The sequence below is a fragment of the Balaenoptera physalus genome, assembly GCF_965194825.1.
Source record: "Balaenoptera physalus genome assembly, chromosome: 6".
In the NCBI taxonomy this organism is placed as follows: domain Eukaryota; kingdom Metazoa; phylum Chordata; class Mammalia; order Artiodactyla; family Balaenopteridae; genus Balaenoptera; species Balaenoptera physalus.
The window spans coordinates 59,045,170-59,060,756 of NC_138885.1; the positions used below are offsets into that span (position 1 = coordinate 59,045,170).

Consider the following 15,587-nt stretch of genomic DNA (forward strand, 5'->3'; position numbering starts at 1 on the left):
ACTCCTGTGTTTTGGCCCTGAGGGCAGGAATCAGCTGTGAGCTAGACTGAATTCTATTCAATAGAGACATTTGTAGTGCTGCAAAACCAGAGTCAGTGAGTAGGAGGACTAGCTCGTCATAGATTAGATAATATTTACCAGTGGGGTAAAGCAAGGTTGTCTTTTTGTCCTTCTCTTTATATTATAATTACTGAAAGACTGATTTATGCCCTCCCATTTGTCATTCTGTAATACAGAAAGTAGAAAGTTAATAATAATAGCTGTATTTGTATTATGTGCAAAATTGTTCTAAGAGCTTTATAGGTATTAATGCTTTTAATTCTCAAGATAACCTCATAGGCAAAAGTACTACTATTAGCCCATTTTATGTAAGAGGAAGTTGAAGAATAGACAGGTTAGCTAATAGGCACACTGTTACATAGAGGTGACAGTTGTATTTTGGGGTACTAGAAGTGGCCTTTGTGGTAAGTTCTGCTGTGTGATTATTGCCACAAAGAAGGTCCTCAGATAAACTCTTCTAAACTGGAGCACTGTCTCCTTATAGACATCGCCCATATGCCAGTGCCTTAAACCAAGCCACCGTCTTCTCTTCCCTATCCACTACTGTGGACTCTGGACTCATCTCCTCACTTCCGTACTTGTCCACTTCAGTTTATTCTGCAGAGCAGCCAGCATAACCTTTTAAAAACACATCTCCTGGGGCTTCCCTGGTGGCGCAGTGGTTGAGAATCCACCTGCCAACGCAGGGGACACGGGTTCAATCTCTGGTCTGGGAAGATCCCACATGCCGCAGAGCAACTAAGCCTGTGAGCCACAACTACTGAGACCGCGAGCCACAACTACTGAGCCTGCGTGCTGCAACTACTGAAGCCTGTGCGCCTAGAGCCCGTCCTTTGCAACAAGAAAAGCCACCGCAGTGAGAAGCCCGCGCACCACAACGAAGAGTAGACCCCCCCTCGCCGCAACTCTGAGTCTGCCACGCGCAGCAACAAAGACCCAACACAGCCAAAACTAAATAAATAAAATAAATAAATTTAATAAAAGAAATGCCTTAAAAAAAACAAAAAAATACATCTCCTCTTCCCAAAGCCCTCCAGTGGTTTTCCATTGTTAGTAAAGTCCTACATTACTTAAAAATATTATACCATGGGTTTTTAGTGGACAGGCATAGTTTGGAGTTCTGCTGCTTTCCTGGTGTGATTGGGCAGCCATTTATTTACCAACCTGTCTCCTCTTGAAGGGACATTGTCTTTACCTCTTATACTCAGAGGCCATGGGCAAGCTCAGAAAAATCATACTGAAATCATCATCACCTCCTGCTTATGAGAAGAGCATTGATCCATAGGGAGCAGAGAGCTCCAGAAAGTCTGGAGATTTGTATGTTAGACTGAGCTCACCCCCCTGGAACCCCCTTGGGGGCTTGTGAGTCTGCTGGAGCTCCTGGCAAAGTGACAGACATTTTGTAATGTCTGTCAGTGGTGCTATTTGTTTTGGCCTTTTCTGGGTAAATTTGGTGGGCAGCCAGGGCAACAAAGGGCACTCCTCAGACTAGAGTTGGAAGAGGAAACTGAGGTGAATCTCTAAGTAGTAGAGAGGGGTGTAGGGCAAAGAAAACTGGCCAAGGACAAGTATGAGCTCAATTCACTATTTGCTTGTCTACTTGCTTATATTGAATAAACAGCGAAAGCTAAAAGAGTGCTACAGAGGGCCTTAACATGCTGGAGAAGTGCTTGGTCCCCAGCGTACTCTACATTTCATCCCGGTGGCAATGAACCATGCCAGGATTCCAACCTAAGTGCTGCCCTTCACTAGCAAAATATCTTAGGTGTGTCATATGTGTGATTAACAAATAAGGGACAGGGTGAAAAGCTTGGCGCTGTCTTTGGCATTCACAGTTCTGAGAACTAAAGAAGAAGATTAATTGATATGTAAATATATGGAATATTTACTAGCTGATAAATAAAGGGCATGACAAAATATCTTAGAAAAAAATTGATGTTCTTATACACTAGTTATAGCTGATCAAAATTACTAGAATAACTATAGAAAAGTTTTTGTGTTTTTTTTTTTTTTTTTAGAAAAGTTTTTGGTTTTGTTTCTAATTGCTTCACAAAGTTGGAGAGGTTGGGCTCTGCATGATGACTACAACTAGAATAATGATTTTTTTTTTTTTTATAAGAATTTTCTTTCTTTTTTTTTTTTTAATTTACTTATTTATGGCTGTGTTGGGTCTTCGTTTCTGTGCGAGGGCTTTCTCTAGTTGCGGCAAGTGGGGACCACTCTTCATCGCGGTGCGCGGGCCTCTCACCATCGCGGCCTCTCTTGCTGCGGAGCACAGGCTCCAGACGCGCAGGCTCAGTAATTGTGGCTCACGGGCCTAGTTGCTCCGCGGCATGTGGGATCTTCCCAGACCAGGGCTCGAACCTGTGTCCCCTGCATTAGCAGGCAGATTCTCAACCACTGCGCCACCAGGGAAGCCCTAGAATAATGTTTTACTAGTTGTTATATTTTAATCTAAATAAGTTGCCATGATTCTTCCCAAGACTTCACTGCTTACGAATTATATTGAGCCCAATGGGTTCTGTAAAAGAACTTTGAAACCTCTTTCATTGCTTCAGACTTTATTCAGCCAAAATAATTACTGAGGACGTTTCAGCCTGCCTCTTTTTCAATTCAGAGGTCGTTCACACTGACTTTTCTTGCTTTGAGTTCATGCAAGACATCATTAATACATTACATGTGCTCTTAAAATATTAACTCTTCAGATACTTCATTAATGGACATGTGTATATAGCTATTTATATATTTTTATCTGAATCGATGAAAATACCTCTTAGGTGAAGAAAACACTTATTTTACTGCACGTTGAATTGCAAGACATCACGATCTAGTACTTCATAAATATTTTTCCTTATTAAGTCATTGCCTGGAAAATAAGTTTGTCTCACTTTTTCCATAAAGCTAAAGCTGTAGAGATCAAATTTTGTAGATGACACAAAAGAGTTTCCTCCATGAATAACCACAAGCTCATGCTATTGGAAAGGTCTTCAAGAAATGACACAGTTCAGCCTGAATCCAGATGGGTCTACTACACACTGACAGTTATTCTGTTGTTCAGACCCCCTGAGACAGACTATCCAGAGCCTCTTGCTATGGTAGCCTAGCTGTCTCATGTTAATCATCTTTTTCTTTTTTTTTTTTTTTGGTTGTTTGTTCTACAAAGCTTTATCTGATGTCTAATTTCTGTTACTAAGAATTATGCCCATTCTTGCTATGGTTTTGATCTTGGCAGACAGAACAGCTGGAAAAAAGAAATGCTATGACAGTGATTATTGAGTGAAAATTGAGTGGGAGCTAAAGTTTGGTGATATTTTACTATTTTAGATGCTTTAATGCCTTTTGAGTGTTGATATAGAGATGTCACATTTAATTTATTTGAAACAAATTTAAGGGAAAAATCATTCTGGAAACTCTCCTATAAATGACTAAAATTCTTATATCAAACTAAGTCATTTTTTATCTAGTGTTGATATGAGAAAACTCTTTTCTCAGTAGAAGTGCTCTATTTCTTAAATTAGCTCCATAAATCTCTACATTCTTTCCAACTGATTAAGACAAGTTCACATTTGAAATATGAGGAGTCTGAAATGGAAGTTGAAGGTACTCAACAGTATATAAAGCACTTTCTAGACTAAAAGCTTTCCTTAGAACTGTGATATTAAAAGCAGTGACTAAATATATAAAATGATAACCAGATTACCAATAAGTGTACATCTCAAACACAAATCATTACTTTGCATTTAGGGAAGACAAATATTAAATTCTTGCATCTTGCTTAATGTTCAACCTGCTTATGTAAGTAGATGTTCTTTTTTTGATTAAGGGTTTTTACATGTGAATATGAATTCTGAATCTCTACGTGTTATATAAGCACGAAAAACCCTGCTTCATATCATAGTGATACTCGTGAAATATCTTGCTTAATCAGTTAATGAACACAAAGCTAAATAAAATCTATTTTTTACCATAAAATATCATTTATTTAGCAAATATGAATTGTGCTCTAATATTAAGCAATCTTCTAGGTGGAGGAAGCATAGCTTGTGATTTTCAATACAAACAACCATGATCTAGGACTTTTTCTTCATGGGTTAACATGTAGCAGATGTCTTTAAAAATCTATAAAAATTATGTGAGCTTACATATTTTAGGAAGTTTTGCTTTTTAAACATTTCTATTTTCTTTGATTTTATTGTCCATTTGTATTTAACAATTATCATTATGAAAATAAAATATTCCCATGATAATTATCTCAAAAATATAGACAAGCAGAAAAAAAGAAAAACATCCTAACATAAATATAATATGTTGATGTATTTCCTTCCAGATTTTTTATACACAGTTTAAAAAATGTTTATATTGTATTATATTCATAAGTGAGAAAAACTGGAAAAAATAAAGGTGAATTTATCCACCATAAAAATGTGTGTTCATTGATACGATTTTCAGCCATTTAAAAATGTATTTGTAACATAAAAAAGTAAAGATATGATATTAAGTGAAAAAATTCAAATTATGAACTTTTATATGTATGGTTACATGGTTTAAATATTACATAATAAACTTGGAAATGTGTTAGGGTTTGACTTATAAACCAGATTTGTTTGAAATGGTTTCTGGAGCTGATCACATTTCTGAACCACGTGTTATAAAGGAAAATAATCCAAAATATTTGGGAGCAAAGATATAGGGCAAGAGATTGTATTCAGGTTACTATATGGATAAACTAAATCCATCCCTTTTCTGTTTAACTTTTACTAAAAAAAACCCCACATAGGTAAACTTTGATTCTTAAAAATATGGAAATTGAACACTAGATTTTTAAAAAGCCAATACCCAAGAAATTAATACAATAGAAAAAATTAGCAGGGGCTAATTGGTTTTTCTTTTCTTTTTTTTTTTGGTCGTGCCACACGGCTTGCAGGATCTTAGTTCCCCCACCAGGGATTGAACCCGTGCCCTCGGCAATGAAAGTGTGGCGTCCTAACCACTGGACCACCTGGGAATTCCCTAGCAGGGGATAATTTATTCCCTAGATTTTTTTTGGGGGGGGGGACTAGAAAGGCGGTACAAACTTTTTCCTCTCAAATTTTGGTAATCCCGGGATGACCAGTTTTACAGAATTTGGGGGATTGTTTGTAATTAAATGTTGGCATGTTTATGGCATGGACTCAGTTTGAATTCTCTAGAAGCTGACCTTGAGATGAGGATTCATGTATTAATATTTGACATTTATTAAGGAAGTGCTCCCGGGACAAGCAGGTAAGGAAGTGGAGGAAGCAGGACTGAAAAGGGGGAACAAGACAAGCAAGAGAGAAATTGCCCGTGATTTCTGAGTCTCAGATTCCACAGGGTATTCTGGATCATAAATTACATCTTAGATTTGTCCCACTCTGAGGCAAAGAATGGTCTGTCAAACTCCCACACAAGTCAGTACTTGGCTATAGGTTTTCTCAGGAATGCAGTGCCTTTCAGGAACTTCTGCTTCTCTGTACAAAGAACAAGGGCAGAAGGGGCTCCAACAGCTCAAGGTCAGTTCTTGGAGAGAGGATCCAAGGGAATCTGAACGATCCCTAGGGATGTGTGCTACATGTGGCGACAGCCATAAGTCTGCATTTAAGTTGGGAAATGTGATTCTCCATGTTTTGCTGGGCCAGAGCATTCAACTGTGAGGTAGAGTTTACAAGTCCAGGGATGCATTTAGAGCCTGGGCATTTTCATAGAAACTGCCATTAGAATTTGGCGTGGAGGGTGGTGGTGGGGAAGCCTTAGGTGTATGTGATCAGGAGTGAATAATACAAGTTCTTTAAAAATTGGAAGCATAGGAAAGAGAGAGGGAAAAAAAAAGTAAAACAAGAGGAAACTCAGAACATATTGATTATGGGAGGATGCTTAGCTCAGGGAAACTGTCGTTGCCCAGACTCCAGAGGAAGGTTGGGCAGAAAATTCTCAGCTCACATTTGGAGCTACCAGAACAGTTTTCATGTGAGTGCAGAAAGCTTGACTTGGGCCCCAGACTGGAAAGGAGCCTGGTTCTCTAAGGGTCTAGGAAATCAGTAGAAGTAAAACTCAGAGGAGGCCTGGGATGATGGTAAGTCTAGCAAGAAAGGACAGTGACCCTGGGTCAAGGCCAAAGGAGGGGCCAGCTGCATCTAAGGGGAATAAAAGTGAAGCCATCCAACAACAGATTGTTTAAAGCTTTAAACCCGTGCCAAGTTTATTGAGGAATGTGAGACTGTGTACTTGCAAATTACCTCAACACTGTATCATTTGTATTCTGAAATTTTCTCATACTGTAATAGAGACTCGGAGCCTTCTCAAATGTTTTCGTTTATGATTCTGTGATCCTAAATGAGTTGTGTAAGTTATGCATCCTGAGGGTGCTGTGTTCCTGTGGACATTACCAGGGTTGAGTATTACTGGGAAGAAAAGTGAAAAAAGAAAAAGACGGTGATCTTCCGTGTGTGGTCTTGGGGGGAGTATCCTGCCTTGTGATTACCCAGAAATTTGTCCAAAGCAAGTGTCTGAGGGCACCCATTGAGGAGAGACTTTTTATTCGTGCCTTAATTTGAGTGTCCCATCTGGAAACTGTATGTCTTTTAGTCACATTTGCATACTGGCAAACTATGTTTATGAAAAAAAATTCACAGCAGATAATAATTATAAGTCTTCTACATGATTAGAGGATAAGCTTGGTTTGTCTGTATTCTAGCCAACTACATTTGTCACATTAAAAAAATAATAGAAAGCTAAGAAAAAAATACTTGATAATATTCTCACTTCCATTTTATTTTTGCAAACAGGAAAATAAAGCATTACTAATAAATATTATTTGAGTTCCAGGAGCTAACTCTATCATCTTATACTAACTATTCTTTAAGTTGGGTACAGATAAAATTTCTTTCACAAAGACCAAAAGATTACGAGCTCATACATCTTTTTCTTAATACTCAAAAAAACTAGTTCCCAAAGAGGTACAAACTATTATGTACAAAGTAAGCTACAAGGGTATATTGTACAAAACAGGGAATATAGCCAATATTTTATAATAATAAAGGAGTTATTTTAAACCACTGCTATTGTTATCCTGATTGATGCTCATATCATCCTGTCTTTGACCAGTGGAAGCAAACCTCTGCAAGCTGACTTCCTTGTTTTTTTGATAGTTCTGCTTCTTTGTTTTTGGTCATCCATTTTTATTTTGTACATTTTCTGTTCCACTTCTGCATTGAGCCATTTCTTCAAAGAGCCTTGGTTCCTTTTATTGGGAATGTACTTGGAGAACACAGTTTTGGTATTGCTGTGCTCAATATGTTATGCACTGGTCATTTCTTTCTAGCCCTTTGCAGTGGTCAGAGCTAGAAAATAAGTCAATTCTTTTAAGATAAAATACTTTTTGAATTCACACAGATATTTTCAATTCAATTTTAGGACTGCAGGAATTTTACAGAATTTTATTGATGTTATATCTGCATCCTATGTCCAAAATCCTGATTTTTAAGGGCATCGTTATAATTTCTCATTTGCATCAAGCCACAATATCCATGCAATAGCCTTGGAATAACAATGCCTACACTGCCACAAATACCATCAATAAAATATAAAATAGTGTGGGGTTTTATTAATGTTCTTTTTGTTTTCAAAGCATATCACTGTGGGGATGTACAGTCAAATTATTGTGTTTTAAGAGTGGTTGAGGGACTTCCCTGGTGGCGCAGTGGTTAAGAGTCCGCCTGCCAATGCAGGGCACACGGGTTCGAGCCCTGGTCAGGGAAGAACCCCACATGCCACGGAGCAACTAAGCCCATGTGCCACAACTACTGAAGCCCGTGCGCCTAGAGCCCATGCTCCGCAGCAAGAGAAGCCGCTGCAATGAGAAGCCCACGCACTGCAGCAAAGAGTAGCCCCCGCTCGCCACAACTAGAGAAAGCCCGTGTGCAGCAACAAAGACCCAACGCAGCCAAAAATTAAATAAATATATTTAAAAAAAAAAAAAAAGAATGGTTGATTAAATCATTGACTGTTGGTGATTAACTCTACTCCAGTCCCTCTCCCCTTCCCACAGGTTGAAGGTGGCAATAAAAGTTCAACCTTTTGAACCTTTGGTCTTTCTGGTGACCAACACCCAACCTGAAGCTATCTAGGGGCCCCTAGCCCCCAGTCCTCTCATTAGCATACAAAAAGACACTCATCTTTCTAAAGATTCCAAGGGTCTTAAAAACTGTGGTGTCAGGAATCTGAGTCAAAGACCAACTATTAGGACAAAAGAGGCTCCTAGCACCCTATCACTTAGGAAATTACAAGGGTTTTAGGAGCTCTGTGTCAGAAACTGGAGGCTGAGACCAAATATATATTTCTTATTATATCACAATAGCATGTCCCAACTTTGGAGAAAATATAACAGAGAAAAATGGCTGGATGGTAGTAAACCAAAATATTAACAGTGTGGTGATTTTAATTTTCCCTTCGTGCTATGTTATTCCATTTTAATTTACAATGTGCACTTTATAATTTTATAATAAAAATAAAAGACATGAGTGAACTAATTAATTCAAAACTAGAATACTGGTGTAAAGTATTATCTACAGATCTTCCTCAACTTATGATGGGGTTAAACCCTTCCTTAACTTATGATGGGGTTAAACCCATCTTCTGATAAACCCATCAGAAGTTGAAAATAGTAGAATTTGAAATGCATTTAATACACCACTGAACATCATAGCTGAGTCTAGCCTGCCTTCAACATGCTCAGAATATTAACATTAGCCTCCAGTTGGGCAAAATCATCTAACACAAAGCCTATTTTATAATAAAGTGTTGAATATCTCATGTAATTTACTGAATACAGCACTGAAAGTGAAAAACAGAATGCTTGTATGGATGCAGAATGCTTTTAAGTGTATCATTGTTTACCCTCCTGGTCTCATGGGTGACTTGGAGCTGCTGCCACTCCCAGCATCACCAGAGAGGATCGTACCACATATGTCTAGCCTGAGAAAAGATCACAGTTCACAATTCAAAGTACAGTTTCTACTGAATCCGTATTACTTTTGCATAATCATAAAATCAAGAAATTGTAAGTCAGAACCAGTGTAAGTCGGGGACCATCTGTACCCTTAAGTGGAAAAACAACTTTTACAAAAACTATTGAAAAATCTTAAAATATATATATTTGGCTATATAAAATAAAAAAATTTCATCAGGTAAAATAATAACAAAATTAAAAGATAAATACCAAAAAATTTTTTGTTACTTAGTACATTATTCATAAAGCCATGGTATCATTAATTCATCAAGAAAAAAAGCAAAAACCCCAATGGGAGAAAATAAGTATGTGTAATACAGTACATAGTAATTCAAATTATCAATAAATACAGGAAAAGCTCTCATAGAAACCTAGGATATTATGATTTCTTCATTTTACAGGTGAGGAAAGTGAGGATCAGAAAGGTTAAATCACTTGTTTATGAGAATAAGGACAAAGTTGAGATTCATCCTTCTAACTCTGGACTAAGATCTCAAGCCCTGTCACACTTGTGGCTGAGGAAACCCAGTCTCCCTCACCGAGATACGACTTCTTGTGGCTCACCCTCATAGTCAAGAGTTCTTGACGTTAGAATGAGGAATACTCTCCCTTCTCTGGATACCAGACCCTTGCTAAATTTAAATTAAATTGTATGACTCAGTTATCACTTAGTTCTAAATAGAGCATACTCCTTTAAGTTTTTTTTTTATTAAGTTTTTAATGTTAACAAAGTAATTACATGTTCATCTTCATTAAAGTAAAATGTATTTTAGGCTGCTCTTCAGTCTAATTAAAGCGCATGTCTATGACAGTGAATATTTTGTTTAATCAACTACTTAATCTAGAAGCAACAGAAGGAGTATTGTCGGTGACTTCCATCCATTAATCTATTAGGTTGTCCTCTTTATGCATTCAAATATAAATACTATGCTCAGGCTTTAAACATTTATTGCCAAGATATTCCTACTTATTTCTACTCTCCACCCCCCCCATTTGTTTATGACAGATATAATCATAAACTGAAAGCACATTTCCATGCTAAAAACTTTCTGACATTCATTAGGGCTCTTTACATACCAACTAGAAATCAACAGGATGTCTTAAGTCTTCCTAATTTGTAACATTGTTTCTACTACAGTTACAAAACATTTTGCTATTATGAGCTAACGAAAATATATGGCTAGTGTGTTCAATTTTAGACAATGTTGGAAAAAATCATTTTTTAAATGTATGATTGTTCCAGAAAAAAACACAATAAACAGAAATGGACTTAATTGTTATTGCCATAAATGAGTGATTTACAGTTATTTTTCCTACCCCAATTCCCAGAAATATGTTATCACACATTCTCATCAGTAACAGAAGCCCTAATGTAGGCATAATAGACTCTCCAGGAGGTGGTTTCCTTTTTAACTAAGATTCCTAGCTGATTCTGATAAGCCTCCTTCCCAAAGGACACGGCCACCTGCACACTGGTGCTTTTCAAACTTGAACATGAACAACCTGGGGCTCTTGTTATAAGGCAGATTCTGGTTCATTAGGTTTGGGGTGGGGCCTGAGATTCTGCATTTTTAAAGAGCTCCCGGGGCGATACCAATGCTGCTGGTTCACAGACCCTGCTTTTCAGGGTAAGGCAGTATAACCACCTCCCAGCTCTTAATCGCCAATAGATGCTGCACGTTTGTGAACCCAATCATGGGTTTGATGCATTTGTCTTTATCTTGTCTGTAATTGGGTTCTATTCTGCTTTTAGAGAATTTCTTCCAAACAAAGAGGGAAATTAAAGAAGTTATGGATCTATTTGACACAATTATTAAACAGTTCTTTTAGTGTTTCCTGCAAATATCTTTCCCGTAAGTAGAAAATCAGGCATGATGACAAGAAGAGAATGAGAACTGGTCTCACATGCTGGTCAGCAGTGGCAGCAAAAACTCCTGCACAGACCCGATGGTAGAACAAAGAAAGCTGTTGAAGGATCCCTCTAACTCCCTGTGAGCTCTTATTCTTCAGTGGGACCTAATCCCTAGACGTTTGGTGCTTGCTGATGCTGCTTCATATCTGCTTTATTCTCTCAAGGTTGTTTTCCCTTCCCTTTCTTAACCTCCCTTCAAAACCAGCTTTCATGGTTCAATCCATAAATTTTTCTGATCACTAATTCTGTGCAAGGTAGTCTAAGCACTGAAAAAAATACGAAGGACCACTGGTTTTAAGCCGTTTAATACTTATTTAGAAAAAAAAAGGTGTGCAAAAATAAGTGATGAAGGAGTTCCAAAACAACTCTGTATTTTATTTTATTAGAGAACACAAAGCTGTACCTAGAAGCTCAGCATTTGGGGAGACCTTAACGATCAAGTTCAATTTTTATCCAGCACGTGAACTGCCCCTACCACGCTGTGGGCAATTGTTTGTCCAACTTCTAAGTTGTTCCAGGCCCAGAAGGCTCACTGAGTTCCAGGGTAGCCCATGCTGACATCCGTTGCCTCTAATTGTTAGAAAGTTCTTATTTACACTAGATTGTTCCTTCTATTGATTGTCAGACATATACCCGTTGTCTTGCAGAAGAAAAGTCATGGTCTGGCTGGTGGCTGGGCTTACCGCTGCCCTTGGTCGTGGGGTTGTTGTTGGCACCAAGGCCCCAGCATTCATGATGAACTTACTTCAGACTGTGCGTGACTACTGGGTACATATACTTTTCCCTTTGGGATTTGTCTCTGGATGTTGTCTAGACAGAAAACATGATGAAAAGCTAACTGCCTTCTGGAACAAGAGTCTGTTATTTAAAAGGAATTGAGGCCCAATGAAGAAGTCATCTGGAAGTAAAGGCTGTGGCTGAATTACAGAATGTTTACCTTTTTTAAATTATGAGAGAAAAACAAACTCATTATTTTATTTTATTTATATATTTATTTTTTTGGCCGTGCCATGCAGCTTTTGGGATCTTAGTTCCCCGAAAAGGGATCGAACCCAGGCCCACAGCAGTGAAAGCGCTGAGTCTTAACCACTGGACTGCCAGGGAATTCCCCACATTCATTATTTAAAAAAAAAAATAAAAGAAAAGTCATGGTCTGCTGGAAATGGCTGGGGGGAACTTTCAGAGGAGGAGGCATTTGGGCAAAATCTTAAGTGCTGCTAGAATTTAGGGAGACGGAGAGAAGTGGGGAGGCAGCATTCTCATCCTCTTAGAGTTACACTTTCTGTCAATCTGGATCCCCTAATTAACGCCCCCGTGTTAAGAGATGTCTCTATTTTAAATAATGCAGAGCAATCAACAATATGTCAGATACCATGGCATCATTTACACAAGATATTTGAGAAAATGAGTAGAGGGACTTTTCATATTCTCCTCACTTATAAAGCAGATGATTATCCACCTACTACAGCTGGGCCTGCGGTAATCTAATTCTGAAAGGCCAGTTTTATCTGGCGTGCAAAGGAAGTAGGCAGACACACAGCGGTTGTTTGGAGAATAGTACAGGTGTTGAGGTGAGAAACTACAATGGCTGGAGATACACAAAAGGGGCTTGTGGGAGCACAGCTTTAAGCCATGAGGGTTCACTGTGTTGGGAAACCACAGAGGGAGCTGGTCAACCTTGTGTTACCCATTTGGATGGAACCGCTCCTATTTAACGCCATGAACCGAGTTTTAACTTTATGTAAGCAGAAGTCTTCTCATTTCTCTCTCTTTTTTTTTTGGCCGCGCCATGCAGCATGCGGGATCTTAGTTCCCCGACCAGGGACAGAACCCGTGTCCCCTGCGTTGGGAGCGCTGAGTCTTAACTACTAGACCGTCGGGGAAGTCCCTCGTTTCTCTTTTTACGGAGAGTGAAGTCACCAGAAGTGCAATTCAGAATATAAATGACAGAGTACCTATATGTCAGGAAATGGAAAAATATGGATGTGCTGACAGCTTCCACCTGAATTCTTCTTAGGAAGAGAATGGCATTTGTGTCAAAAATATACAATGACAAGGTATGGGGTAAAGTGGAATAGGGGTCTTCTAGAGGCCTGGAGGTTCTGGGACCTCGCTGAGAAAGTCACAGGGAAATATTTGCTTGTTAATCTGAAGGAGATGAAAAATGAAGAGTAGAGGAGATGTTTAGGAGGTGAAGCCTAAAGATTGGTCAAAGGCCATGCCCCAGGGTGTGACCCTTCCTCCTAAGCACTCTAAACCTTCAAAAGGTACAACAGGGCTTCCCTGGTGGTGCAGTGGTTGAGAATCTGCCTGCTAATGCAGGGGACACGGGTTTGTGCCCTGGTCTGGGAAGATCCCACATTCCGTGGAGCAACTAGGCCCGTGAGCCACAACTACTGAGCCTGCGCGTCTGGAGCCTGTGCTCCGCAACAAGAGAGGCTGCGATAGTGAGAGGCCCGCGCACCGCGATGAAGAGTGGCCCCTGCTTGCCACAACTAGAGAAAGCCCTCGCACAGAAATGAAGACCCAACACAGCCAAAAATAAATAAATAAATAAATAATAAATTAAAAATGCATATTCTTTAAAAAAAAAAAAAGGTACAACAACAACACAAAAAATACACAATGCATGATGTGAATAGATTTTTATGGAAAATGATGCAGGGACTGTGTGTTTTGCATCTGGAGTATTGTGGAGTTTTTCAGGTACAGAGCAAAAGAACCTTGGTTTATGGTGGCATAGAGAAGTGTGAGAATGTAAGCCAGGCTAATTTACCAGAATTATGGAGTAGGCTCCTGAGTGTGGAATGGGGTTTAAGATCAAGTTTAACCAATTCACTTGGGGGGTGAGGAGTCCTCAGCTGGCATTTAGGTTACACATTTAAAATCATTTGTTTCTGAGAAAAATTTCTACCTCAAGCTAATAGTTTAAAATTTCTTAATCTCTTGTTTAAAATGTCTACTTTGAAGGGTCAGATTGCCTTCTAGAATAGGGAGCATCTCCTGCTGTGTTTGTGCAATCAACTAGCCACTTCTACAAAACCCAAAGTTTTTCTAAGCCCTATTTTTCTAAATATTTAATGTTGATTTCCTTCCCTGTCTATTCTTACAGCTTTTTAAACAAATCTAAATTCATTTTGAAATGCTTTGAAACATAAAGCACATAAAACCCAAGGTCGTATCACTCAACTTCCAGTTTGTCTATGTCTTGCACATGGAGAAACAATAGTTAAAAGGTATAACTTAGAAAATTCTTTTTAGGACTTTATAAGAATGCAAAGCGTTGTAGGAAAAGTCAGAAGTCACCCAAAGGCTGCCATTCTGGGGTACAATAATTTTTCCTCTGTCTTAGAAGACACTTTACTATTTTTTCTCCCAGAACCTAAAGAATTAAAGAACAATACTGTTCTGACTTCTTACCTGACTGTAAGAAGCCTGGACTGGATTTATATTTCTGGAACTGGCCTTGCTGTCCTCCGGCAACACAAAATTAAGATAATACACTGTGCCTTGGAAATAAAAATTTTCAGTCTTTCAAATTTTAAACTGCAAACTCATTTGTTGTCTGGGGTGTTTTTCTTAAATTGTTGCCTGCATGTTCCTAAACCACCTCTTCTTTTTAGTGCTCTATCAAATTACTGAGCTGTCAGATGAGATTAAACAAGGTGATAATTGTATCTGAACCATAAATACATTTTGCTTTAAAGTTTTGACTATTTCTTTAGGAATAATATTAAATGAAGGAATTAAGGTAAGTTTTCCTGGTAAATTATAAATTTTAGTTAAATACATCTGAATTAGGTAAATTCAAGTCATTAAATGTTTATCCAAGCATCTCAAATTACTAAGATATATGAGCATTCACTGGCAAAAAATAAAACTAAATACGACATGGTTTTAGGTCTCAAAGAGCTTGTAATTAAGAGACAAGTAAATCTTTATTTAGCAGTCAAAACAAGTGAAAAACTATGTGCTGATTGGTATGCACTTGAAGAGACCTTTTAAGAATATTCCAAATAGTCTAAACTTAAGAAAATAATTGAGAAAAATGTAAAAAATGCAGATTAAACTAAAAGTGTGGTGTGTCTGTGGCCATCACATTATGAATAGCACAGAACATTAAGGAAATATTCTTCCAGTATTTGAAAACTATTATGCAATTCAGCACAATAGTCACTCACTTCACTGACAAGTGATGAAGTTATGAAATATGTAGTGCTAAAACTGAAATTTCAATTTAATGAGTATAGTTTATATGAGGATAAAAATAGTTTAATAGTAGATCACATTTCAGATTTAGTGACAATAAATTTATTGGGAAAAGAGTGAATTGGAATGGAACTCCATTTGTCAAATCATGGTTGAACTACATAGGTTGCTTACAGATATGAGTTCAGCAACAATCAACCAAAGCACACTGTAATAGTCAATTGGCTATAAAGAACTTATGATACAGTACTGAATACTCTATTATTATTTGTAAATTATGTGTCTTTAACATTATTAAAATTAATAATAAACATATGTGCTTATATGTAAAAAAAAAGAATATTCTAAATAAATTCTCTGAAGGTTCGATGCTTAATAAAG

General features: G+C 37.9%; 1 long non-coding RNA gene across 1 annotated transcript in view; it reads left to right on the forward strand.

Annotated features, from left to right (window-relative positions):
• The window catches only part of LOC309662434, a 48,495-nt gene extending 36,852 nt beyond the window's left edge, over positions 1-11,643 (forward strand). The window contains exon 4 of the long non-coding RNA XR_014264676.1: positions 9,487-11,643. This is a non-coding gene — a long non-coding RNA (uncharacterized lncRNA). The remainder of the gene's footprint in view (positions 1-9,486) is intronic.
• The last annotated feature ends 3,944 nt before the right edge of the window (positions 11,644-15,587 follow it).